Below are 25515 nucleotides of genomic sequence, written 5' to 3' on the forward strand. Positions count from 1 at the left end.
TATTTCCTACTTTTCATACTCTTACTTAGGATCTTTTCTTTGGGTTCGCTTTAACATTTCTTGTAGGGCTGGTTGAGTGGTCATGAACCCATTTAGTTTTAGTCCGAGAAACCCTTTATCTCTTCTTCTATTCTGACTGATAGAGTATTCTTGGCTGCAGGATTTTCCCATTCATCACTTTGAATGTATCGTGCCACTTCTTTCTGGCCTGCAAAGTTTCTGCTGAAAAACCTACTGATACCTTTATAGGCTCTCCATTGTATATAACTGTCTTCTTTTCTTTTTTTCTTTTCTTTTCTTTTCTTTTCTTTTCTTTTCTTTTCTTTTCTTTTCTTTTCTTTTTTTTTTCTTTTCTTTTCTTTCGTTTCTTTTGTTTTCTTTTCTTTTCTTTCCTTTTCTTTTCTTTTTTCTTTTCTTGCCTGTGTAGGCAGGGTGTGCAAGTTAGCTGGAGCGTTTTCTCTTTTCTTTTCTTTCCTTTTCTTTTCTTTGTTTTCTTTTCTTTTCTTTCCTTTTCTTTTCTTTCCTTTTCTTTTCTTTTCTTTTCTTTTCTTTTCTTTTCTTTTCTTTCTTTTCTTTCTTTTTCTTTTCTTTTCTGTTTTCTTCTTTTCTTTTCTTTATTCCAGTATAGTTAACATATAACCACTTTAAAAATTGTTTAAAGTTATCTTTTTATCACTACTCTTTGCCATTTTACATACCTTGTGTCTTAGTGTGGACCTCCTTGGGTTGATTTTGTTGGGGGATCTTTGTGCCTCCTGGATCTGGATATGTTTTCTTTCCCAGATTAGGGAGGTTTTCAGCTATTACTCAAATGAATCTTCTGCCTCCTTTTCTCTCTCTTCTCCTTCTTGGATCCTTATAATGCAAATGTCATTATAATTGATGGAGTTGCTGACTTCCTTAAGTCTAGTCTCCTTTTATATAATATTTTTTTCTCACCTGCTCAGCCTGATTCCTTTCCATTACTCTGTCTTCGAGGTCACTGATTTATTCCTCTACTTCCTTTAGCCTGCTGTTTATTCCATCTAGCATATTTTTACCTCCATTTATTGTATTTTTCATCTCTGATTGGCTCTTTTTTATTGCTTTGTTATGTTATGGGTTTTATTAATGTCCTCCACTCTTTTTTTCAAGTCCGATGAGTATCTTCATGATTCCTACTTTAAATTCTCTATCAGGCATGTTACTTATACCTGTTTCACTTAGATCTCTGGCTGTGGCCTTACCCTGTTGTTTCATTTGAGACAAATTACTATGCCATCTCATTTTGTTTAAGTCTCTGTGCATGCCTCTTTGTGTCAGGAAAGTCAGTGATATATCCTGCTCTTGAAAGTAATGGTCTTATGAAAGATAAGTCCTGTAGTGCCGTGAATTATAGGATTCTCTGTTCCCCAGAATGTGGAATTTCAGGGGGTGTCTCCTATGTGTCTTGGATGAACCCTGCTGTTTTGTCATGTCCACTTTTTCCTTTAGTTCAGTCATCTGTAGAAGGTCTCTTTACCTATCATGGGCAATGTGGTCCCTTGCCAGTGTGGGTCTTGCAGTTTTAACAAGGTATGAGTAGGTCTGCTTGTGAAATGAGATGTGCCAAAGCCATTTCTGGCATCTGCGTTGTGTAGGCAGGGTGTGCAATTTTAACAAGGTAGACCTCCTCTTCCTGCAGGGACCACCACCACTGCTGGTAGGACTGAGGCCCTGCAAAACACACAGGTGGGGAAATGCAGTGTTGGCAAGCTTTGGGCCAGTCTTCTGGGTGAGGGGACTCAGCTGGAACTGAGGCATTCATAACTGCAAAGGGCAGATCCACCCAAGTGCAGTGGGGCAGGGCTTGGTGTAAGCAAGTTAGTTGGAAGCATTGGAACTGTGCTGCTTCTCTCAGGTGGCTATGCGTTTGTGCTGGGGGGAAAGGGGAGGGAGATAGCACCTGCCAGCTCCTTTGCTTCTGGAGAAGTCTCTCTCTAGGACATTCTTTGGAATGGATAAACTGCTCTCCCTCCCTTATTCTGCAGGTGTTTTTCAAACTGCTGTTTCTACACTCTATCTCCTAGGGCTGTTTTTTTGCGCTATCTCTTTAAGGGTGGGACTTGGCTTCCTATTGCTCTCTGCCTTTTCCTAAAACAGAGCCCACTGATTTATAAAATTCCAGGCTTTAAGTCCCTCTGTGTGATAGTATGTTTCTTGCCTTTTTCCACACCTGTGGCCCTCTCCCATCTCTGCACTCCACGGATAGCCATAGACCATCTATTCCCCCTCCTGTGAGGAGTAAACTCTCTTCCTACCCTCTTGTATATGGCCTCTTCTCTATCTTTAGTTGTGGAGTTTGTTCTGCCAATCTTTGGGTCATTTTCTGGGTTATTTATGCTGATGTGAGTGTTATCTAGTTGAAGCCATGGGATGAAGTGAGCTTAGGTTTCTTTTACTCTGCCATCTTCCCAGCCTCTAACTTGAGAGCACACTTATCTTGATGAGTACTGAGTAATATATGGAACTATCTAGTCATTATATTAAAAGAAAGGAGGGATGCCTGGCTGTCTCAGTCAGTAGAGTATGTGACTCTTGATCTTGGGGTTGTGAGTTCAAGCCCCACATTGTATGTAGAGATTACTTAAAAAAATTAAAAACCCAAATGATATCTGCATTGATGTACTACCATAGGAAGAGTGATTAATTATTTGGCCACAAAATTTTTGTGTTTTAATCATGTTTAACTTATAGCTGAAAACAGATTATTTTTAAAAAATCACTTACAATCCCCACCCCACATTGATTCATCTAGTATTTTCAACAAAACAATTTGTGGGTGATAATTTAATTATAGATCATTTATATAATGTCTTACCTCTGAGGACTTCAAAGACTAAAATTATAGAACAAGAGAATATAGCAAATGTGGCAATGACATATGCATAGCAAAATGAAGGGAGCTATAAATTTAAGATACATATAAAGTCTCTATATTTTTTTGCTTACTTTTAAGTTTCAATGAAACTAAACACTTTAGCCCAGTAACTTACTTAACAACCAAAGAAAGCATATTTGCCTCATGAGTCAGAAATGTGCTATAGAGGCTGAAGGTTACTAAGGCAGGCCCAATATTGGAGACACAGGACTCCTCTGATGGGTTCAGGTTGTGCCAACAATTTTGTCAAACTTTCTTAAAACCCTCATGCTGTCTACTACCCTTGTACCCAGCTTTTCTGTTTTTTCTCTTCCCTCATAAGGGCTTCTTTTCAAGTTTCCCTCACAGATGTTTTCCTTAATAAATCTTTGCATAGCTAATTCTATCTTGGTATCATGTGCTTCTCAGAGTATCCAAATAACACAAGTGATATTGGGAGTTATCCAACAAAACAAGCAATAAGACAGGGACTTTGGACTGGCTTACTCATTGCCTGGTGGGGAAGAGGATGTTGTCCTGTTTGGCAGATGAAGCAACACTAATTCTTTGTACAATCAGTATTACAATTGCTCAAGGTTACAGTGATGGTGAATTTCATTAGTGGTGACAGGAAAATATCAAGGTGGAGGTCAATGCTGTGGCAAAATTTAAGGATTCAGACATTTGAAAGTTTTGGGTTAACAGTGCCTACAAAATTAGTGGAATTGGCTGGTTACTTCCAAGTTATATTGATACCCTCCAGAGGGATAATAAGGGACTGAATGAAGGCTGTCCACAAGCTTTTGTATCTTATGAAGAGCTCATCTCTCGTAGTGAAAGCACAGACAGAGCTGTGCAGTGGGCTGAGGATCTGCAAAATTCCAGAGATAGTTGAATGATCACTCAATGGTCTGCTTTGTTATACCAAGGCCAAGGTGCTGGTTGGAAAAATTGGGGGCCCTAAAACATGAGATGGAAATATCTTGGCACAGGACTCTGAGGATGTATCTACATTTGCCTATGAGCATTATGGGGTTCAGAGATAGACTACCTTTCCTGACAAAGACCTATCATTTCTGCTGCAGGACTTGTAGTGGGCTGTGGCATAGTGGCACAGCACTGCTGTCCTCCACCAGCAGCTGCTTGATTAAATGGTGGCTGGTGGAAGGCACTACTTCTGCCTGCTGTCCCTGCTGGTTCTGGTTAAGCAAATGATAAGCTCAACCACTCAGGACATGAATTACACATACCAGCCCCACTATGTTTCCCTAATATGCAGTTGTGGAGCTGTCAGTGTCCTCAGGGTGCTGCTCAGTGGCCCTGTGCTGCTGCTGCTGGTCACTGGCCTAATGCTGGCTGGCCTGGTCACTGCCCCTGCTCAGCCATTGGCTGCCTTGCTGTTCATGGGCCTAGCTTGCTCTGCCTTTGTTCTTGCTGCTGGGTTTGCTGCTGTATCATGTGAGTGTGAGTGGACACTGCCTTCGCATCTGTGTGGCCACTCCCTCCACCCACAGTGACCGTGTTGGCAATGGCAGAGTCTTCAGCATCTCAGGATGGTTGTCTGCTCATTAGTGTCATGAGACCACATCTAGCATCATCATCCTCATCTGATACAGCAAGAGCCTCTTTCCTACCACCTGCCTCAGTGTTCGCATATCTGTGCCAGGGCATGAATGTGTATGTGTGTGTGTGTGTTTGTGTGTGAATGTGTGTGCATGTATGCTCATGCACGAGCAAGAAGGGAATAGTGAATATATGTGAGTGTGTACACATTCCCAGAACAATATAGCCCTTCTGTGGGATTGAGTGATATGTGACTAAGAGCCTGTGTGAACCCACATAATCACACCATGGGGAGGTAAATGTATGTTTCCTTGGAACTTTGTTTTTTTGCTCACAGAACTATCAGAATCTTCCTGTCTATATCTGGGGTCTCTAGGTCAAGAAGTGTCTAGGATCTCTGAAGATTCTTGACCCCTATTGCCATAATTCTTTGAGTCTAAACTCACCCTATGACACCTGTTAGGGATTTCCACAAGAATGATTCATGGCCACCACAGAGACCCTTCACTGAGGAGAATAACTGGTTGCAAAGTGGAAAGAACATGGGCTCTGGAGTGTGACAGTTCTGGATTTGGATTCCCCCTCTATTACTTACCAGCTGGGGAGCTTGGGCAAGTGATTTAAGCTTTCTGAGCCTCAGTTTCTTGAAGATCATGGTTGTAGTCATGGTCATGGTAATTGATTGGTAAGGATGCAATGACATCTAGTATGGAAGGACTGGGCACATGGCAGATGTGCAATAAAAATGGTGGCTGCTGAAACAAAATAAACAGAAAAAATCTCCTCCCAAGGAAACAGGTGATTCCCTCAGGAGTTGCCCTTTTCTTCACTTCTGGCCATAGGCTGATAAGTCCTAGAATAGCCATATTGGGCCTGATAAAGAAGGAAGTAGACTTTATACATTGAATGAGTTCAAATAATTAGATAGTATATGCTGGTTTAAGTCAGAAGAATACCTTTGTGATGGGACTTTGAATGTGCTTCATCAAAGAGGCCAGAATGTAATCCTATGTAAGCAAGTACTGTTGATGTGGGGCAGTTGATTTTCTTGGGACAAAGCATATCCTAGCAAAGACTCTAGGAGATGGAGCAAACTTGCTGCTCTGGTGACTCTTGGAGGCCATAGAGAAGTGATGGCCAGCACTAAAGGAAGCAGAAATGCCTGGGTTGCCATATCAAGTGTTAAAGGAAGGAACAAAGAAGCCATGCTAGAGTCCATGATTTATGTAACGCCAGAAGATCCAGTAGACAATTATGTTCTGCAGGATGACCCAGAGGTCACATTTTCCCCAAGGCCATCATCAATGTGCTAGTGATGCTAGTGAGAAACCAGAATCAGAATTTCAGTGGTGGCCTACTCGTGTAGGTCAGGGATGATAGTACAAGAAACAGATACAGTCTTCAGAAGCCAAGCAGCAGAGCCAGATGCCAGGAGGCCACAATTACCCTAAAGATTGGCAAGGTCAAAGGGCCAGGCAAATGAGCTTGACCTAGGGGTAGATGTGAATATGACTAAGAGAACATGTGTCTCTGGGAGCAAGAGTGCTGGTCAGTAGTTGTAACAACAATAGCAATGCAAGCGCAGGGATGGAAGTGGAGGATGATTGCTCCAATAAATAATAACAGTCTCTGGCTCATTTCCCACATTTGAGGCAATTTTCACATGAGAACATCCAGTGGATGCGACTTACAATGAAAGAAGTAAATAATAGGCTATGGGATCCACTGGTTATTAATACTGTGCATCACCTAGAATCAACCAGCTTCACAGAACCCTGAAATAGGTTCTAAAAATTCAACTGAAGAGCCAGCCTAGAGCAATACTCTGGAATTACGGGAGCCATCCTCAGGATGTGGTGTATGCATTAAATAAGCAACATCTATATAAGACTGTGTCCCTGAGGGGAAGAATATATAGATCTCTGAACCATGAGTAAAAGTAGGTGCATCTGTACTTACCATCACTTTCAATAGCCAGCTAGGGATTTTATTCCTCCATACTCCTGTTGACCTTAAAAAACGAAGGAGTCAATTATTTCACAAGCAAACTATATTACACCAGCTCCCTGAGCACTTTGAACCGCTTGTACCCAAGACCTAAGAGTAGAAGAGAAGTCATCATACTGCCAGAAGCACTTGGCCCTTACTGCAAGAGGACATGGGGCTACTTTTTGTACAATAGCTGTGGGAAAGGATATGTGAAGACCCCAGATAATTTACAAAGGGACCCTCCTAGTACCCATGTGCCCCACCATAGCTATGAATGGATATATACAGCAGCCCCACCTGAGGAGCGTATGATTGCCAAGCAAACAGACATCCCAGGACTGAAGGTTTGGCTCACAACAAGATACACTACCAGCAACTTGGCTGAGGAGATCACTGAGTGTGAGGGGATTCTGAATGGAAAGTAGAAGAGGGATAGTTTGAGTATCATTTGTGGTCTTGAGATCAAGTGTATCAAAACTACCTCTTCTGATCTTCTCAGGAAGAGGGGACCATGGGGACCATGGTTAAGCCACTCCCCAGTCTGGGAGGGGAGCATAACTGAGCAGTGTCTCCAGCTGCTGCATTTAGAAATCCATTACCACTATGGCATCAAAGCTGCCCTTCCCAGTCACTTTTCCCAGTTTGTGGTGAGTTCACCAACAGGGTAGGGCATTCCTGGGAGATGGGGAACTCCTCTGATGGTCTGCTTTAGCTTCATCTTTCCTGTTGACCATTAACCTTGCCCAACTCTCTTAGAACTGCCTTCTTCCAATCAACCTTCACTCCTCTCCTTCTCCAGAGTCAAACAAATAAACGTCTTTGGTGAGGTCTCTCCAATACCTTCTTAGTTCCCTCCCAATCTTCTCTCATAGGCATTGTGCCTAATAAATCTCTCAACCTGTTTTAATTCTGTCCTAACATCTCCTTTTAAGAGAACCTATAGCATGCATCACTGTTGAGTGAAAACACGAGACAGCCTGTGGCATTTAATTAAACTGTATCCTAAATCTAGATTGTTTTGTAACACTAAGAAGGCCCTGAGTATTTCTTGCTGCTTGTGTATACCAAGTAGCTTTCATTTGTTCACTAAGGATAACTTGTGCTCTTACTCCATTGAGCAGCCTTTCAATTCTTTATCACTTAATGTAAGTCAGGAAGGATCAGTCAACAAGACAGTGAGAATATGTACAGTTTGCTCACAATTACTAGAAAAGCATCTCAAAACATGCGCCCTTCCGACAATAGACTACTTCTCAGAGAGGATCTATATTAGAAAGTGAAGTAGGAATATGGAGGAGGCAAAAATAACGAAAGTCAAGACCTCCACTTGCTTCCAATATCTGATACTTCTGCTTTGTGTAGTCTTTTCTTTGGCTTTGAATTCTGGTAATTAAGGAAGCTCACAAAATGGTTTGCAGAAAGAGAATATTAGTGAAAGTCTTATCACATAATTCACCCATAGTCTATTGATCAGGAATCACACATTTTTACAGTGCTAACCAACTTCTTGAATTAAACAGATGCTTGTGATTGGATGAATTTATAAATTCATATTTACATTACTAATGTTATGATCAGCATAAATATTTTATGGCATCTAATAATACAGAAGCTTTCAGGCGACTGATGCCTCCAGAAATATTTATTGATCTGAAATAAAAAGTATCTTTGAGAAATGGATTTGATTAGATGCAGACTGTAGGGGGTAAAACTCATGAGCTGGTGTGACAAAGAAATAAGGAGAGCGAGGTGTCATCAAATGGATCCTTCTAATACCATGTGTGGGAGAAGCACACCACTACATGAGCAGCTTAGCCTATGATGATTACAGCTCCCATCCGAACAGCCTAAATGATCATCGTGTTGTTGTCACAAAGCAGTTGATAATTTGGAGAAAGGCAAATTCAATGTGTATGTTTCAGTGTAGAACTCGGTCAGAAGACTCTACAGTGTTCAGTATAATCATGATTCCTCAGAAGGTAGGAGGCAAGTTTCTGGCCTTTGCAGATTTTTGACATCTGGAGAAAGAAAAAGTTCTCTAGTTTCATCCCATTTACCACTCTTCCCACAACTGTATCTCACAGTGGAGGTTAAAGGAAGTTAGTTATAGGGAATTTCTGTTAAATATGGTAATAGATAAAGAATAAAAGGGAAATGATGGCATATGCCAAAATTAAGGGGACGAGAATCCTTTTATGGATGTGTTTTGAAGAATCCAAACAGTTTTGTGACATTTTAGACAGAAAAAGTCATTTTTATACTGAAGTAATGTAGGGTTTGTGCAAACCTTCATATCAGCTGATAAAGAAAAATATTACTTTCATAGGTTCACACAAGAAGTTCAAGTATTTCATCTCAGCTTCGATTTTTAAGCCATTTTCCTGCAAACTGGCAAATTTCTGCCTACAGCAAACTGATGAAAATTCATGGGTGTTTTCATTCCTCTAGTTTAGGGAGGAATAGTAAAACTTTTGCCTTAGATCAAACTTTTGAATATTTGAGGGGGAGAAAAAAAAACACATCACTTCTCAAATGTGAATACCCAAAGTGAAATGTGGCCGTTTCCTACATTTTTAGATGCCTGGAAGTTTTCCACAAACTTCTATAACAGTCACTCTGCAGGCTTCTGCTATAAATGTTTCAGGAACTATCTAGGGAAATATTCTATTGAGAGGGAGAGGGAAAGCAGGATTATCTAGCAGATAGAGCGTGGAATTTGGACTTAGACAACCATCTGAGACCTGCACCTGCCTCTTTCGATGCCTTATGGTGCAACACTGTATAAATGATTCAGACTTACTTTGCTTATATTTTTCCCTGTGGCAATAGAGGGAAATGGGCAAAGCATTAGCCCCTTCTTAACAATCAGAGAACACCATCAAGGTAAATATGACATTGTCTACAAAGCGCTATGACCTGTAATCCAGAAAAATAGTGCAGAGATGTAAGGCCACAGAGTTTGTAGACATTATAACATCCTCTCATGGAGACCTGTCTAGCTTGCCCCTTGGTTCTGTGTTTAGTCAGGGGTCCCTATGACACAGTTGACAGTGAGTTTTTGCCAGTTTCTAATTTCTTCAACACACATCTTTCCTTCAGCATCTGGAACATATTAACCTTCCTCTCACAAAGTCAGTGAAGGGAAACAACCCATAACAGCCAATCAACTTGCATCTATTGATTGTCTAATATGCCAAATGCATTCTACTAAGTATTAGACCTTTCTTTAATGAGAGTCTATTAGAACAATAACAATTTATAAGGCAGAGTTGCTGCTCTCAAAATGTTTGTAATCATAATCTAGTTATAAAGGAGGTAATTCTGGAGTGTTAATAATCATGTAAAAGGGACATAGATGACAATTGATAGAAATAATGGTTAGAAGTTTAGAAGACAAAGGTATGAGGGTTCAAGGTGACTCTTTTACATACTGTTTTAATTTATAATTAGGAAAAATAGTACACAAATATAGAAAGAAAAATGCATATACACTCCGAAGTATAAAAAATAAAATTATATGTTTGGCAGTTACTATGCTAAAAAGATGGTTCATTAATATCTATGGCTGCCATCATATTTTTCACTATTCTCATTGAATTTAAGCAATTTTGCTCTGTCTTATTATTTCTTTCATTTGCTAAGTTTGAGAAATGTTGATGGCTTGTTTGAAACCCAGTTCAGTTAGTTAATATGAAATATGAATGTGTCTATGAAATAAATTCAGAGTCAGGTGCTGCAAAGGGAAGAGAATCAAATAAAGATCACATTGATATCTCTCTGAGCGATGGGCAGTCAATCTCTCAGGGCATCTGTGTGTTCATTTGTAAAATAAATGAGTTGGGCTAAATTTCACAGGTCAGTTCTAAAATTTTCTGGAGAGAAGTGCTGCTTCAAAGTTCTATATTTCCTTGTGTTGCTAGGGAGCTCATCTGGCTTTTGTATCTATCTGGATCCACAACCATTTTGTGTCATTAAGATCAATATCTCAATTTCATAGACCATGGATGCTGCCCATAGAGGAGGAACAAATGGTAATACAGTGCTCTCAAAAGCTGTTCTGACTGTAATTCTTAATGTAATCATATTTAGACTGGACATTCCCAAGCTCTATTAAATTTTAATACTCAACTCCAGAGAGCTTTAGTCTTGCCTGTAAGTACGAACTTAAATGAATAGGCTGGTTCTTGGTAATAGAACTTGTGTGTCAATGAGCAAGGCATCTGTAAAGCAGAACTGAGCACACGTGCTGGGGGTGTATTGCCCTACACTTCTATTTCAAAGCATATTGGCAAAATATTTGTAAATATGATACTGTGTATTACCAAAAGGTTTGACAATGTCAAAACATCCAGTCAATTCAGAGAAAATAGTAACCCAATTTTAAATAAAGTATGAAATTTGTCATTTGTGTGAGTGCAAGATCGGAAATTTAATTTTTTTTGAACTGGCATGTTTTAATGTGTCGTGTTGACAGCCTATGAGAAAACTAAAATTTATTCATCCTGCATGCTATAAATAATGCAAATGATGTTGTATATGGAATAAAAGGTCAGCTTTGTTGAGCATAAAAGAGAAAATCACTTCTCCAAGAAACTTTCTAGACTTGTAAAAAATATGGTTTTAAATAGCTGACATTATAAACTGTCAATAAATAATTGTGGCAGAAACGTCTATTTTAACATATTTTGGAATGGGTTCACTTATGCATATGAAGGACTTTTGTGATAGTGTACAATATATTATGCACAGTTTGGGCCAGCACTGTCCAATAGAAGTATAATGCAAGTCCCATGTACAATTTTAAATTTTGTAGTTTCCATACTCAGAGATGTAGAAAGACATGGGTAAATTTCATTTTTGGGGGGTAAAGTTTAATACAATATATGTAAATATTGTATCTGAACATGAAAATTATTGAGCTACTGTAATTTTTTTATGAAGGCTTCAAAATTCAGTGTGTATTTGGCTTATAGCACAAGTCATTTTGGACTAGCCACATTTCAAGTTTATGAAAACTGTGTGTAGCTGGTGACTATAGGATTGGCAGCCTGGGTCTAGAGAGTGGGATACAATAATAAACAACAGAGGCATGGTGACTCCTTACAGAGAGTTTATAGTCTGATATGGAAAACAGACTCTGAACAATAAGTCAAAATGTAAAATTTTATACTTTTTATAGTTTCTAAAAAGGATTACATAAAATTAATATTGTTAAAACAGGTATTTAATATATTTTCACTTTATGTATGTTATAGATAATGTGTTCTCTATATGGGTGAGATCATTCTTGTCATTTTTTAAGAAATGCATTCCAAATTAACACTCTTTTGTAGTCCATTAATATCATTTTATATTCATACATCCCATTTTTCCTCCATTAGTATTGCACTATTACGTTTGAAGTTAAAGAATCATGAGCCAGGAGCATAATAATCCTTTACTCATTATATATGGTTAAAAAATAGAGTAGCTAGGTACAAAATAAGGATAAACTATCAGAAAGAACTTCATTTATGACAAGAAATTCAATATTTTTTTCATGCTCTTCCCTAGCTTTACAGTTTTTGTGATTTCTGCTGACATATGTTTGCAAAGTCTTTTTACTAGTAAGTCTATAGGTCTTCTCTAGGTTTATTATAGAAGTAGTTTATTCCACGTGAAGTCTGCAACTATACCTAATTTGTACATGAAAACTGATATGAAGAACTTAGGCATTAAAATAATAATATGAAGAACTAAAACAATTAAAAATATACAGAGAATAGTGTATACGTGACATAAACGCAGTGTTGCTTAAAGACTTGCCTTAATAGATTCCATGTAGCTCAGGCTTAATTACGGACGACAGTGCTGAGGATGGTTATGTATTTACTGAGATTTGAAGAATGCCAGAAAGCACAGATGAACTAGAAGTGTAATGTTCACGCATATAACTAAAAATACATCTTTTCCCTTATTGCTTCCTAACTAAAATTGCTATAGAATGTCAGACAGAGAAGATTGTATGGACTGGAAGAGTCAATTCCATGAGAGAAATTTCCCTTAGCTGAAACTTAATGACTGGGTAGAGCTGGATTTTTCAGGAAGATGTAGGCAGGTCTTTCTCACTTAGAAAAGCAACATAAATAAAGTAAGAGAGTTGACATTGGCAAGGGCTGTTGGTAGAATAAAGCAGATGGTATAAGTTTGAGAAATTACAGTGGAAGTTAAAAAAGGGTGAGCAATCTAAGGCTAGTTAATGGAGACTTAGAATCTTAAACTTGATCCAATAGGTGATATGGCACCAATATAGTTTTAAATCAGTGAAGTGGCATAATGAAAATGGCATTTTTGGAAGGTTCCTCTAGCAGAGGTGACGGGATTGATTTAAAGAGGCTGAAGGAAAATATCAAGAAGGTTGAGTTGAGGGACCAGATCCAATAATAGATTTGGAGGATTTAAAACAGGCCTTCTTAAAATGGGAGACTCATGCTTTTTTGACAGCATAGGAGATAGAACTGGTAAAAAAGGGACTGTAAGAGAAGGCTGAGGAAAAAGAGAATAAATGCATGATTAAGTATATTCAGAAAGTAGGCTATAATAGGATTCAGGGCTCTGGTTGTAGAGGGAGGTGGACATAAAAAGAACAAAAGACAAACTGACAGTACAGCAGAAGGCAGTGATATTTTGAACTGTAGAGGTGAGTTTTCTGAAGTTTCTCTTGTCCAGTATAAAATATAGTGGGGTTACATTTTATATTATTGCTCTTAGACCTCATTCCTCAGAGCGAAAGTAAATTGAAAGTTGGTTGAAAAATTACTAAGTGAACTATGGCGATACCTCCATCTCCTTTCTGAAAGTGTACATATTTTGGGTTGAATTATTTAGGAAGTTATGCAGCAAAACAGGATTTATGTTTGCTTTATTTTGACATATGGTTTACATTTTTAAAACTTTGCCCTGGGATGGCATTGGATAAAATTATGATGATAAAATTGGGCATAGTGAAAACAAAAATCACAAAATTCAAACCAGTAATAGACTTTATAAATCATGTAATGACATGTGTAGAAAAACAACAAATATTTATTGACTATCCATCAGGTGCCAAGCCTATTGAGGACACTGAGTATACATATGTAGAAAAAAAAAAGAAAGAAAACAAAAATATGCCCCTCTACAGTCTGGTAAAGGAAATGATCATTAAACAAATGAATGAACACACATAATTATACATTTTGAAAAGTGCATCTTATGAGTTGAATTGTGTCCCCTCCCAAAATTCATATATTTAAGTTTTAATTCCCAGGACCTCAGGATATGACCTTTTTTTTTTTTTTTTTTGGTAATAGGTTTGTTGCAGATGTAATTACCTTCAGAGGAGGTTATGCTGGAATTGTGTGGGCCCCTAATACAAGATAATGTCTTCATAAAAGGGGAAATTTGGATATAGACATGAACACAGGGAGAACACCATGTGAAGATGAAGGTAGGTGTCAGGGTGATGTTTCTATAAGCCAGGAATGCCAAAGATTGCTAACAAACTGCCAAAAACTAGAAAAGAAAGACCTAGAACAGATTCTTCCTCACAGCCCTCAGAAAGAATCAACTCTGCTGACCCTTGGGTCTTGGATCCAGAATTGTGAAACAATACATTTCTGTTGTGTAAGTCACCCAGGTGGTGATATCTTGTTATGGCAACCCTCACAAAATAATACAGTTTGTAAAGGAGAATGATTGGTGATACTGGGGGTGAGTAAGGGAATAGAGGCTTACTTTGGATTGGATGGACAATGGAGGCCTCTTTCAAGAAGTTATATTTAGACTGTACCTGAAGAGGGGGAGTGAATCAGCCATGTGAAGTAATGTGGGAAGAGCAATCTGGGCAGAAGAAAGATGATACGCAAAGAAAAGTACTTGGGACAAGCAAGACCAGTGTGCCAGGAGCATAGCCAATGAAGATGATAGTGGCACAGATGAGACTAGATAGACCTTGGTAAGGAATTAGAATTTTATTCTAATAGCAATAAGGAGACTGTCACGGCTTTAAGTAGGTGGTGACATGATTCAATTTACATAATTTTTGAGAGATTTTATTTATTTATTTGAGAGAGAGAGAGAGAGAGAGAGAGAGAGCGATCACAGAGGGAGAGGGAGAAGCAGGCTTCTTGCTGAGCAGAGAGCCTGAGCCTGACTTGGGGCTTGATCCCAGGACCCTGAGATCATGACCTGAGCTGAAGGCTCAACCAACTGAAGTCAGAAGCTTAACCACACAGGTGCCCCCAATTTACATTTTTTAAATAAATTCTAACTACTGTGTATAGTACAGAAGGGGAAGTGGAGAATGTATTAGAAAATGACAGCATCAGACCAGATACTCAGCTTTGAGATAGGTTTGTGGCAGCAGAATAATATAGATGAAGTTTGTCCAGCCAAAGAAAGGTCTAAGAAGAATTGGGGGAAATGGAAGTTAAGTGAGGTGCATGGTGACCACAGTGTATCAAACATGAATAGCACAGTTGAAGTCTTCTCATTCCTGGTCCTGTGTCCTTGCAACCTGCAAATGTGCAGTCAGTGACTTTATAGTATTATGTGAACTAGATTGTAAGGGGCTACTTTCATGGGTTGTATTGAGAATAAATGCACAGGCACCTGTGTGGTACATAAAAAGGCCAAAATGGACAGAAAGTAGTGACACAATGTCAAGAGCACAGAAATTAGATCCCCACTTGGAATCTACTATTAGTCTTGCCACTGTTTGTTAATTGTGCCTCGGCAAAAGGAGTTAATGGTGTCAGATCATTTCTAAGGTGCCTATTAATTTTAAAATTTGATGTCTCCCCAGTAATTGCTCTTCTGGGTACATGGCCTAATAATATTCTTGTATATTTGCACAAGGGGACATGTATAAGGATCTGCACTAAAAACATTGTCTAAAACAGCAAGTAAAAAGGAACTTAAGCAGGCACCAACAAAAATAAATAATATATACTATGTTTATATGACACGATGCTATTTAGCGTTTTAAAAAATGACCTGTATCTATATCTCTCTATATAAAATCACAAATACAGAATGTTGAATGCAAAAAATAAGTAGGTCTTAGAATGATACTTGTAATCGTTTACCTTTTATAGAAGCACATGTATGTAAAAATGCTAGAAGTAGCTAGGAAGGAAGGAATTCTGATTAATTATTGGGCTGGAGAAGGAAACCAGACTGGGGACAGGCTATAAAGAAAGCTTTTCGAGTTAATGTTTTATATAAACTGATATTTAAACTATATATAACAGTGTTTAAAACGTTTGTTATGTTATTCTTTGTATATTTAAATTAAATTAATTTTATGACTCCCATAAGTAAGTTTAAATAGATTATTTACATTTTTATCATGGAGAATAAAAGTCTCATTTTGGTATATTGTATATTTTAATACCACACCATTAATTTCCTAAGCTTAGAGAAATCATAGTATAACTTCCACTTATACCTAACTTTCATAACTCCTTAAAGTTGGTGTTTCATTCAGTTAATAGGTAGTTTAAATATATTGAACACAATGCTCACGTATTTTGCATATAAGACCTATAAAAATTTTAGAAATACACATTAGTAAGTGAAGGAAAATAAATAATATTAGCTATTCTGTTTTTTTTTTTTAATCATAGAAAAGCTAATTTCCGTGTTATGCCTTGGTTTTATTTTTCTGAATGTAGCTATTACAGTTCTGCTCTCTTTTTTGGAGACTTAATAGTATGTGGTCATTTTTTTATGTTAAAATGGACAAAGATTTTGCTGTACTAAGGAACAGAAGTGTTTCTCTGTTATGGAGGGTGTAACTCTCTTGGTTGATTTTTCTAAAAAAAAGGAAAAGTATAAGACAACTTAAAAAAAAAAACCTACAACAAACATGTTTTGACAAGAGGTTCACAAATGTAACTTTACAGCCATTTAAATGTTTGCTTCTCTCTTTCTTGTCTTCTCAGCACATTGTCCCCATTCTTCATCTTACAGTTTTTGTTATACTTGAATGATGAGCTCAAAGCATGAAAAGCTGTTGTTCTCAACCTTTATTAATGTTTCCCAACTTATTTCCCTGTTTGCCTGTTGACAGCCTGCCAAAATCACCCTCAGGTGAATTGTAAAAAGATTGGGGTAGCAGCCATGGGACCCAAAATGTGTTGCAGATAATTAGTAAATCAGATCTTTGTCACAGCAGATACTTGGCTACCCACACATCTCTATTTTTAAGCTTTGTGTGTCACACAATGTGTATTCATTGTCTGCTTTAGTGTGAAGAGCACATCTCTGCATCGTATATAATAGAGCTGCGTTTGAATGAGGAATGCTATTATTCTGTCGTTTTGTACAGTCACTGGTTAACACATACGATGTACATATTTGGTGAATAATTGAAATCACCTTTGGCTTTTAAGTAGCTTTAAAAAGGGAAATTACCTGTTTTGCTACTTACTGAAGTAATCCAACCACTACGTCTTTGTTTCCCAATAAAGGCAGGAAACAAACATCTCCTTAGATGATCGCATTTGTTTTCATGCTAATTAGTTCAGACTAATTTGATTGGCAGGAATAGGAGGTCAGGAGATTAGTTCTTGAATCACACAAAATAGAAGAGCTGTTTTCAGTGTAAGATATGAGGTGATAAATTGAGGTAAAGAGAAAAAATTAAATTTTAGGGTGATGAAAATGCTAGGTTTATCATCAGGCTCTCACCAGAGTTGATTGCAGAATAGCAGGTCATGAATTATTACCTAGATATGTGTTCCTTTTAAATACTGTCTAATGGCATAGCTTCTGTGTGCATGGTGTGTGTGTGTGTGTGTGTGTGTGTGTGTGTGATACTACAGAGTTGCATTTGACACTTGCTCCATTTCATCGTTGTCTAACTTATGCCAACCTGTTTGATTAGCCAAGGAAATTTATCAGTTTATGTAGTATCAGTGGTCTCAAGGTATGATAATTATGTAGTTATGATATAACCAACTACTTGCTATAATATTATATCCAGAAATGACTTATTCTTAAAAAAGTAATAACACCAAAATCAATCTTTAAGTCTGAAAAAGCAGAAAAGATCATGCTTCCTCCTATAACTGAGAAGATTAACTTAGAGAAGTCACATAAACTAAAAATTGTAGATTCCTTATCTGTGAAGTAGGCACAAAAATAGCTGTTATTTCTATTTACAAGGTTATTATTAGGTATATTTGAGTTCATACAGGTAAAACCCCTCTGAAATTTCTTAGATGTGTTTTACAAATCTAAGGCATTATTAATAATCATCTAAATATTGACCATGGCTTCTTCTTTCCTAAATCAGCTTTCATTATTTTTCAAAGATTAATAGGTGCCTACTATTTTTCAAGTATGTACTGTTCTAGGCATTGGGAAGATAGCAGTAAACAAAACAGGGCAATTCTAATAATTCTAATTCAAAGAACTGAAACTTCAGTGAATTAAAATAGCAATAATAAGTGAAATTTCTAATGTTAATTGGTGATAAGTGCTATAAAGTAAAATAAGAGAAAGAAGATGCTTTAAATATGAGTCATTTATTGAATTAACTTGAAGGAGACCATGGCCTAAGCAGTGAGTAAGGCCAAGTTGCTTACTCAAATGCTAATTTAAAGAAAATGTTCATTCTTGAATGAATGGTCTTTTATTAGTTAATCAGAGCCATGTGTTTACCTTATCAATATTTGATTTAAAAAAAAACTCAGCCAAGTGAGTTTGCCATTTAAAACTTTTTTTGTCACCCCATGGTTTTATATTTCAAATAAAAAATTTAAAACAGGTGCACCCTTCCTCCACTTTGACATGCACACAAAAATTAGTAATACAAGAAAATGAGTGAAATGGGGTATTTTTTTGGTAAGGTCATGTGAGTGCAGTGTAACGCAAATTAATTTGGGATTTAACATATGCAAAGTCTAGGGTAAATCCACTCTCCAAAATAACAATGTAAGTTTTGAAAGTTTTTTCAAAAAGGATATTGTATTACCTTCCCTTTCACACATACAAACAAATGCACCCGTTCGTGGCACAGTTGCTCTAGAAAACAGGTTTAAAGACAAAAACTTATGTGTTAACATTTTATTAGGGAGGGAAATACCTAATTCCCTAATTAGGAGGGAAATTCCTAATTTTATTAGGTAGAAAAGGAAGGAAGAAGTGCAATTCTAAATTGGCTACAGTATCTTAGGCACGCCTGGTTGCTCCATGGCTTCAAGGAACATCATAAGAGAATTCCTATGAATTTCTGAATACCCTCAAAGTCTATTGAGGTGATGCATGAAGAGGAATTAAATAGAATTTATTTGGTGTCTCCTGTCTCCCATTGCTGTTCCCATGGAGCTCTTCTGGGTTTGGCCATCTGAAATTCCAGATGCCAAGACAGCACCAATGGCACCTGGGACCTGGAGTGCTTTACTATTCATGTCGTTCCATACCTGCTCACCTACAGTTTGCAACCTCATGGGGCAGGCCAGATGATCCAGTCACCTTGGGTCTGTGTTGAGTGGATCCCAGACTCTCATCTTTCAGTGGCAAGAGGGAACGTTTGAGGTAGGAGGTTAGAGTTGTGTCCCAGGAAGTGTCTGAGTGTGCCCATGAGGAATAAGAGAACCTGGGCTCATCCACTATCTCATTTCTGGCTACTGAACAGATGGAACATAAAATAAACCAGATAGAATTGGACCTCAATGAATTTCCTGCCACTAAAATCCCATCTTCTCCATGGCCTACAGGCATGTGACAGATGTCAGGTAATCTTAATTGGGGGTGGGGGAAGGTGGCCTCAGTAATACTGAGTTAAAACTATGGCCCAGTCATTTCAAGAGGACCATAAATTTGTCTAGGTCTTATTGCAACCTATTAAATTGTTTAAATTGTAAGAAAGAGAAATCTCAACTGTATTAGAAATCTATAAAATATAAATTAAACCAAAAAGATAAAGTTATCTTTTAAAATATCTATCAAATTGGTTAAGATAAAAACATCAATATACTGTACCATATTTTTGTTATATAAGAAGGATGCATTTTCCTATAAAGCTAATGATTATATTAGTTGATTTAACTTATAGAACTGTATTTCACTTTTTTAATATTTTTTATTGCTACACAATAACATGTATTCTTTCTCTCACACAAACACACAGCCATACACACAGCAAAACAATAATTGTGAATTAGATTAAGTCTCATATTTCTTTTTTTTTTTTTTTTTTTTAAGTCTCATATTTCTCAGAAGAGAGTAGCTACATGATGTGGGAAAAATATAGTGTACATTAGTTCAGTTGTTCTTGGTTCCCAAATTCCTAATGAGAATATATATCCCCTCGCAGTGACGTATATAAAGAGTTGGGCCTTTCCAGGTTGGGAAAGCCCATTTATTTAATGCACAGTTCCTTTATACCAGGTGTAAGGAAATTATGGCTAAAGGCCACTATATTATAAATAAAGTTTTATTGGAGCACAGCCACTCTGATTCATTGACATATTGTCAAAGGCTACTTTCCAGAGCTGAGTAATTGCAACAAAAACCATATAACCTATAAAGCCTACAGTATTTACTGTTTGACCCTTCACAGTAAAAGTTTACCAATGCTGTTTTGTATTATTGATTTATATTAAAATTCATGAAGACTATATAGTCACAAATAAAATGCCCTTACAAAGAGTATTCATAGACATCTGAAGCATTTTTGGGTTTCAAGCTAAAAGCATTAGCAAAACCTTATCCCTGTTGAGGATGGGTCAAGTGTTCCAGGTTTCCAGCCACCCAGAAAACTCATTTTCACATAGTCTACCCCCTGACTCTAACTATTTATACAAGGTCATCTTAATTAAAGATCAACAAAGTATCTAATCATAAAATTGAGGATGCCTATACATATGCATGTATATAGGCAAACTATGTAAAATGGCTTTTGTTCTAGCACATTCATCTCTGCAAATGTATGCTGAAGACATATTTGTGTACAATTTTGCTAAAAGGTTTTTCATTTATATAATGTTTGCATCAGAGAAATAAAAACAATTCTTAGGGTTCAAAAATTGGTGAATAAATTCTATGACCATTATGTTGTAATTATTATAAGTTACATATTGTGTAAAATGGCAAAATAGTTTACTATGAGTGTGTAGATGGTCACATTTTTCAAAAATTATGTTTGAATAATATTGTGAAATATAAAAAGTATTGTGAAATATAATTGATGTCATTTTCCATTCTTGATAACTATGTTTTAATCCCTACCCCCTCCCACCATTAGCAGCAGGCTACAAGATAGAGAACTTCTTGCTCTAGGGAGAAGAGTGAAAGCATCTTACAAAAGTGTTCAGTTCTTCCCTTAACTTTCAAGATAGGGTTTTTAAATTCAATTACCAAAGAAATAATCTGCAAACTGAAGCACATTTGATATGTAAGAACTAGAGGGTTAAGATAGAAAGTTTTTCTCTGAGTTTTCCTATACGTTGATATGGAAGATCATAAGCCAGAGCCTTGAGGACTCAGACCTGAGAAAAATCACTGAATACGGATGAATGCATGGGAGGACATAAAATCATAATGCTCCACACTGGGCGAAATTAACTGCTGCAAGTATTTTTCATATTTTAAGCTGTTGAATTCCTGTGAAGTTGATGTTATTTTATTACTGCTATTTTCTAGGTAAGAAAACTGAGGCACAAGCAGATTAGTTAACTTATACAGGGTTGTACACAAATGGTAGTAGAGCTGGTATTTTAATTCAAGTGGTTTGGCTCCAGAGTACATGCCATTCAGCTGTACGCAATGCAGCCCGTCCAAGATACAGTATTTCTTTGGCTACAAAAATAAACTTGATTCAGCCACTTAAGGGGTAGAAAGAGGAAAAGAATCAGAATCAAAAAGGAGATCAAGAGAGACAGTGTAGATGCATACACATGATTGAATCTCAGTTCTGCCTTCTGTGTTTGAACTGTGCTATCGAGTTAATGTTTGTGTCTTTTCATAATTCATGTGATGAAACCCTAATCCCCAAAGCGATGGTGTTAGGAGGTAATTATATTATGAAGATAGGGCCTTAACAATGGAATGAATACTCTTATGAGAAGATACCAGAGAGAGCTTGCTTCCTCTTTGTCTACCATGTGTATGCAGCAAGAAGGCAGCCATCTGCAAATCAGCAAGAGGACCATCAACAGACCTGTACCATGCCAACACCTTGATCCTGGACTTCCCCCACTCTAGAACTCTGAGGAATGTTTCTATTTAAACCATTCAATCTATGGTGATTCGTTATGGCAGCCCAAACTGACAAAAGCAAACCCTAAGGGCATGGGTGGCAGTGGGGCATAGAAATCTTTTTTTCTACTAAAGAAATTCTAGAAGGAAACCCAAGGAGCAAATTTACTTATACCTATAAAATCATATATCTCCATTTCCCTGGACAGTCCCAATTTTACCTATTATTATACTACAGTAATTATCAATAACACCTCTTTTCCCTCTCAAAAGCAACCCAGCTTAGGGAATATATTGTCCATCTGTTACCACCTGGGACTCAGGTAGGAAGCTGACCCACAGAGTGACCTTCTCCAACACCAGCAGAGTAGAACATAGAAATGGTGGCATTGAAGGTCCAGGCAGAGAGAGGACTTGTGATAGCCATCACTCTGACTGTCAGTTAGCTATTGCTATATAACAAACTGTCCCCCAATAAATGGCTTAAAACAACAGTCATTTGTTTAGCTGTTGATCCTGTGAGTCACAGTTTGGTCTGGTCCCAACCAGATTTGCTCTTTCTTCTGTAAGCATCTGCCAGTTTTGCGATTAGTTGGCAGATGACTACTGGATGCTTGCTGTCTCAGGTGGCCTCACTTAACATGTCTGACATTTGACTGGCTGTTGTCTGTGACAGCTCTGGTCCTTCAATGTGGCTCCACGTCTTCCAGCAGAATAGCTGAGACTTACTCACATAATGGCCTTAGTAAGTGCAGCAAGAGAGAGGACATGCTCCAACCCCTAAGCGTATTTCCAACCTCTGCTTGAGCTAAATTTGCTAACATCCCAATGGCCAAAGGAAGTCACATCATTGATCCCAGAATCAGTATGGAAAGGTTCACAAAATTAGGGTGTATGTTACTACAGAGAAAGGAAGAGTTTAAAAACTTTTGGAATGGAGGAGTTAAGTAGTTATCATGTACCCCATTGTGGGAGGGAGGAGGGTGCAGAAAATAGTTGGGTGTCCCATTTGTCAGGGAAATCATCTATATCTTTGAGCAGAGAGATTGCTCCAACTAGGACCTGAATGGGAGTTCAAGCACGGGCCAAGGTGACAACCTAGTCAGCAACTGGACATAATACCAGGGAGCTCTGCAGGAGAAACTGCCATGTGTTGCCTGTGACAAGGGAACATCGGCAGCAGATGCATCAGGAGCACACACACATTCAAATCCGTGTCTGTGGAGACCCCTCAGCCAAGGACCCTGTCTCTGTGCAAGCTGGGGCCTTCCCACCATGCCATCTGTCTTAGTCTTCTCAGGTTGTTCTAACAAAATACCACAAAACAAGTGGTTTATAAACAGCAGAAATTTATTTCTCACAGCTTTGGAGGCTGCAAGTCTTCTCTCAGGGTACCAGCATGGTCAGGATTACTGACTTCTAGTGGTAGGTGGTAGAGGCTCAGGAACGCTGTGGGGACTCTTCCACGGGCTCTGCCTTCATGATCTAACCACCTCACCAAATCATCCCCTCCCTGCCCTCTTCTAATGCTATCACACTAGGGACTAAGTTTTAACATATGAATTTCTAGGGGGACAAACATCTAGCTCTAGCACCATCATATTTTGGAGAGAAAGGAAAAGAAAAAGGAGGGAGAGGTTGAAATTTTGAAATAATGAGAGTGATCTAATGCAGAAATGATTAAGTTAAACAAAAAGTGTCTACATCATTTTAATATGGAAAATTCAAGTTTATTTTCTCCTGCAAATGTGAAAAGGAAGATTTGTGAACAAATCCAGTTATAAAGAAATAAAATCAAATGCCTGCACCTCTAAGTAGTGATATTAAATTTTAAAATACCTCTATTTTTATGCACATAAATAAACAAAAAGTGAGTATAGTCACCCAAATGTTAAGAGTAGTAATATTATGTGGTGAGCTTATGGATGACTTCTGTTTCTTTAATTTTTGTATGTTCTCTACTATCCTCAAATGAACATGTATCAGCTTTGCAATAAGGAAGGAAATTTTGTTTTAGAACAGATGCATTTGTGCCTTCACCCATTCTGTGCTCGATGAAGCTAGTTAATCTGAAAACTATTCCACCTTGAAGTGTTAATGAGCTAATAAGTCATTTCAGGGTGAGTTACTTTTCAAAACTGCTGAGATCATACCTCTGACTGCACTTATATTCTGTCTACTGGTAGCAAGGGCCTGGCTCTGGTGGATACTATCTAATGTAAGAAAACATGAATAAATATGCTCGCTGTCTACACAAATTCCTATAAACATCTAATTAATTGAAATAATCCCATTTTAATAAGTTGGTAACTACCCTTTGCTTCCACTCATTTCTCGATGTGAGGCCTTGATAGAACATGGCTTAATCATTCATAAAGTAGCAATAGAGTTCAAATTGACTTATATTCATTCTCAAAAACTTTGCCAGATATTAATACAGTTTTAAACCATTCATTTAATTAGAATTTGAAAAAGTAAAATGTAAACTGGGCTGTGAATAACTATAGACGAGAAGCTTGTGATTAATTGTGATTAATCATAGGAATGCCCCCAGTCCTATAATGTAAATATTGTATCTAACCATGTTAGAAAATCCATGTAAAGTATTGGCTGTGCAAGACACCAGTTGATGTGAATTGTAGCTTTAGAATGATTGACTTACAACACCAGTGTCTATACATACATACACAGAAACACACACAGACATAGATGCACACACACACGCACACACACACACATACATACCACTCCAACACCACCACCACCACACACAGAGAAATGGAGAAAGAGAAATGACTTGATTTTGAGTTTCCTGTTTCTCCTATATTTATGTATTTTCCTAGGGTGTCAGAACTCTCTGGTTCACTCTCTTTCAGTTTCTTCTTCTTCTTTTTTTTTTTTTAAATTTTTTTTAAGTTTTTTTTCTTTTTTTTTCAGGTTCTTCTTTAATAATTCTTACAGAAATGGTTCTCACTGTTATTAAACTCCTCTAGTAATTAATTATTGGTTGCAAAATGAAAGAGGTACTTTTATAGCTATCACATTCAAGACAAAATGAAACAGATTAGATTAGATGAATACCTACCATTTACATCAATGTAGATGGAACTGAAGGGTATTATGCTAAGTGAAATAAGTCAGTCAGAAATAATAATTATCATGTGGTTTCACTCATATGGGGATGTAAGAAACAGCATAGAAGAGGGAAAACTGAATGGAGAGTCATCAGAGAGACAGAAAAACCAAGAGCAACTCAACAGGAAACAAACAAAGGGAGGGTTGCTGGAGGGGAGGTGGGTGGGGGGGGATGGGTAATTAAGTGATGGGCATAAGTAGGGCACATGATGTGAAGAGCACTGGGTATTATACACAACTGATAAATTATTGAACACTACTTCTGAAACTGATGATATACTAATGTTTGCTTATTGAATTTAAATTTAAAAAAAGTTTTAGTAAATGATAAATAGCAAAAATACTGGGTTTAAAACATCAACTGGTTAAAAAATGCTACATCCTTCAGAGATGACAATCCTGGTATATTAGTTAAAATGCCTTATGCTGCAAATAGTGAAAATTCAAACTAACCTGGCTGTGACGTTAATTTCATGTATCAACTTAACTGGGCTAAGGGACACCAAGATATTTGGGTCAGCATTATTCTGAGTGTGTTTGTAAAAGTGTTTCTGATTGAGGCTGACATTTGAATTGGTAGAAGGAGTAAAGTAAATTGTTCTTTCACTCCCCAAAATGGGTGGGCCTGATGGTCTTTAAGCTGGGACATCAGTCTTCTCCTGCTCTCATACTTGAACTCAGTTTGGAACTTATACCATTGGTTCTCCCAGTTCCCAGGTCTT

General features: G+C 37.5%; 1 long non-coding RNA gene and 1 pseudogene across 9 annotated transcripts in view; both read left to right on the forward strand.

Moving 5' to 3' along the window:
* The window catches only part of LOC144313047 (uncharacterized), a 554585-nt gene that overhangs the window by 360600 nt on the left and 168470 nt on the right, over positions 1 to 25515 (forward strand). For all 9 annotated transcript variants that reach the window (XR_013378734.1, XR_013378733.1, XR_013378735.1 and 6 more), the window contains one exon: positions 13762 to 13898. This is a non-coding gene — a long non-coding RNA (uncharacterized LOC144313047). The remainder of the gene's footprint in view (positions 1 to 13761; positions 13899 to 25515) is intronic.
* LOC144312005 (transmembrane protein 125-like) lies at positions 1514 to 4489 on the forward strand (annotated as a pseudogene).

Source organism: Canis aureus, chromosome 4 (genome assembly GCF_053574225.1).
Source record: "Canis aureus isolate CA01 chromosome 4, VMU_Caureus_v.1.0, whole genome shotgun sequence".
Taxonomy (NCBI): domain Eukaryota; kingdom Metazoa; phylum Chordata; class Mammalia; order Carnivora; family Canidae; genus Canis; species Canis aureus.